Below are 3471 nucleotides of genomic sequence, written 5' to 3'. Positions count from 1 at the left end.
GAATAACTGTAACATCACCAGCCTTTCAACACTGGAGACAGGCCCTCCTTTATGGGAAGCTTGGTGTGTAGCCCTAACATGCTGTCCATCCTTCTGCTCACATAATCGTTAGATTTCCAAACACGCATTCTTAATATGAGAACTGACAACAGAGTATTGGACAAACGTGGCCACCGAAACTTTATTTCTTCCTTTTGGTGGGGACAGAGTTCTTAGAGACACTGAAAAGAGAAGTCCTATTGCAAAATAGGGCTGAGGAGGAGGAGGCCCCATGGTCAGCCGGTGCATAGGGCGGAACCCAGACGAGCATGTGCCCATCACTCTCTCGAGATGAAGACAGCTGTGAAGAATACCCGCTGCTGGTCAGAGTACGTGCAGCGAAGACGTAAATGACCACTTCATCTGAACGCCAGGGGTCTACTGTCATATGCTATAGTTAGGCACCAGGGAGCTGAAGTGCCTGGCACATGTACACGCCACATAAAACTGTGACGGTGGTCACCACAGCTTACACACCTTTGGCTGAGAAATGGGACCAACAAGCTGCTGCCCTGAGGCATGAAGAGTGACACCCTCCCAGAGCCCCAGGCCTTGGGCTGCACACTGTTCCATCCCTCCACGCCTACAGACCACTTCCAGGTACCTGCCGTGTACCATCTCGCATTGAAGAAATAGTGTAGGTTTTACATTTGATGAGGACACCTGTCACAGGAAAGATATGTCTTCACTAAACAGACATACACACAGTAACACACAAATACACAGAGGCACACACATATACACACGCAGATACACGATTATGTGAAACAGCCTCTTCTTAACATAAATTATCTTGCATGTGGCTATAAACATAAGCATACCTGCTCGAGAGAGCAGTGGTCTCCAACCTTTTGGTACCAGGGACTGCTGTTCCTAATAAAATCTAATGCCTGATGGTTTGAGGTGGAGCTGAGGCAGTGATGCTAGCACTGGGGAGCAGCCGCAAATTCAGATGAAGCTTCGCTCACTCGCCCGCCTGCCACTCACCTCCTGCTGTGTGGCCTGGTCCTAACAGGCCATGGACCAGTACCATTCTGGTCCACAGCCCAGGGACTGGGGATCCCTGCAATAGAGGCAGTAGACTTTTTCTAGGCAATATTGTCAAATCAGTGCTCCCAAGGGAGCCCCTGATAACATATGAGTTTATTATAATTTGATGGTACAAATAATTTTCTTGCTTGCTTCTACCATTTGATTTATTTTTCTTTGTTCAATTTCTAAAAATTCATCTCTCAATAAGGTTTTTTGTTTGTTTGTTTGTTTGTTGTTGTTGTTGTTGTTTTTAAAGTACAGTCCACTATTAATAAGAAGACCTCTCTGGAGAGAGTGTGAGTTGATGTGTCTTCTGGAAGTATTTCTTCTCTTCTGCTTCTTCTCCAGCTAATCCTTCTGTGACACTTGTGTTGCAGGTTCGGCCCCTGCCCGCCTCAACAGTAAGGCCCTAAGTGCTTCTTTCTCACACACTGTCTTCTCAGGACTGGCTCCAACAGAGCCCAACCAAGGCCTTTTCCTGGTCTCCAACCTCCTTTCCAGAACACAAGCCCTGGTGATGGGGATAATTACCCACGTTCCCGCCACTGTCCACAGGAACCTGTCAGCACACTGCTGTTCTCAGCCCTATTTTTCAGTATTCTGGCTCACTATGGCAAATCCCAAGACTTTTGCTTTTGCGTTCAGCCTTACTTGGGATACAGCTACCATCTCAACAGCTCCTGCCACCGTTGAGACAGCTACAGACAACAGCTTCCCTACTGCGCACTGTCCTCCACACACCCATCGACTCAGCCACCCCCATGATACCTGGTACTCACAGGCACTGCTTAAATCTGCCTTTGCCTTGGACCCCCGTCTGTAGCTCAAACTCTAACAGCCACCAGGATAATTTTCTCAACAGTGCCTAGAACTTGCTATCTATTATTATCTATTTCAACATTCTCTTATTCTTCTTCATGTGTGAAACCACTTTATTCAAAAGCTCAAAACTTAGAAACAGAAGAGGCACACATCTGCACAGGTAGCTTTTCAGTCTGGGAAGCTTCAGGTTATTTTCAGGTGAGCTCCTCAAAACATTGCAGCAGCACTTGCTCTTTGGGGGCCTTTTAATGACAGAGGTTAAATGTGTAATTTCATGATAGAAAAATGTTTTGTGACACGAAACAATGTTTTGTGACACCTGGGGCAATGTAGCATTCTACCCTGCTTCATTTTTCTCCATAGCATTTCCCCATAGGTGGCAGTCCTTTAACACAACATAATTTACTACTGAACTTGATTCTCATCTGGGCAGCAAGAAAAGGATGCCTTTGTTCGCTGCCCTATCTCAGCCCCTGGAGCAGTTCTTGCATGTGGCAGGTGGTCAAAAATATTTGTTGAATAACAAGTAGGATTAAAAGCCAATTTAAAAATAAGGGGTACAGAGCAATCCAGTTTTGTTTTTAAAAGGCCATATGTACACACACGAGTAATAATATACACACCGAGAGTGAGAAAGAAGGAGAAAGTCTGAAAGAATGGGGGGTAGAGTGGAAGTAACATGAGTAGTTTTACTGACTTCTTTTGTATTTAGTGTTGAAACCTCTGCAGTGCCCGTTTGCTCTTCCACCCACTGTCCTCTGCCTGGCCTTCACTCCCACACTCCATGAATCTGCTCTTCTCAGTGTCATCAACCACTAAGTAGCCAAACCCAAGGTCACCCCTTTGGCCCTATCTTGCTTGACCTTCTGGCAGCACTGAACACAGCCCAACACCCTCACTTTGATGGGTCAGTCTCTCTTGTTTGTGCCCCCTCTCACCCTCCATGGCTCTTTCTCTCTCTTACTCTGCAACCCAATCCTGGGTTTTCAGCCCTATCTTCTCCTTCCACAGGGCCGCACGATGGGCATCATGCCCAGGAACTCACATTCGCCTTTCTCCACTACGCTCCCAACCTAAACGCTGTTTACTTGATGTTTCCACACCAACGTCTAACAGACAACTCAGCCTTCACGTGCTCAGAATGGGACTTTTGATGACTCATGCATGTTCCTCCCTCCATCTTTCCAAACTGAGGAAATGACACCAACCGTAACCAGTGGCTTGGGCTGAGACCTTAGAGCGTTGCAGGATTCTGCCCTCTCACTCATCATTCACATCTAATCCACTGAACCAGAAAACAAACAAACAAACTGTGTTTTCTACCTGATGCAGCCATCCATCCCATGCTGGAATAGGTTCCTGTGGGAAGCATGAGTTCTGTGCAGGGACCATGCTCTAATGGGGGCTGGAGAATCTAGGAGATTAGATCAGCTGGTCTCCAGTGATTTTTCATTAGCTCTTCTCTAAAATATATCCCGAGCCATGGCTTCTGTCTCCCTCGATGCTGTCTGGTAGAAGCCACACCACCTCTCACTCGCGTCGATGAACGTTTTACCCAGTTTTCCTTTCCAGCAGCCC

Source organism: Pteropus alecto, unplaced genomic scaffold, assembly GCF_000325575.1.
Source record: "Pteropus alecto unplaced genomic scaffold, ASM32557v1 scaffold256, whole genome shotgun sequence".
Lineage (NCBI taxonomy): Eukaryota > Metazoa > Chordata > Mammalia > Chiroptera > Pteropodidae > Pteropus > Pteropus alecto.
This window is presented reverse-complemented; position numbering follows the sequence as displayed.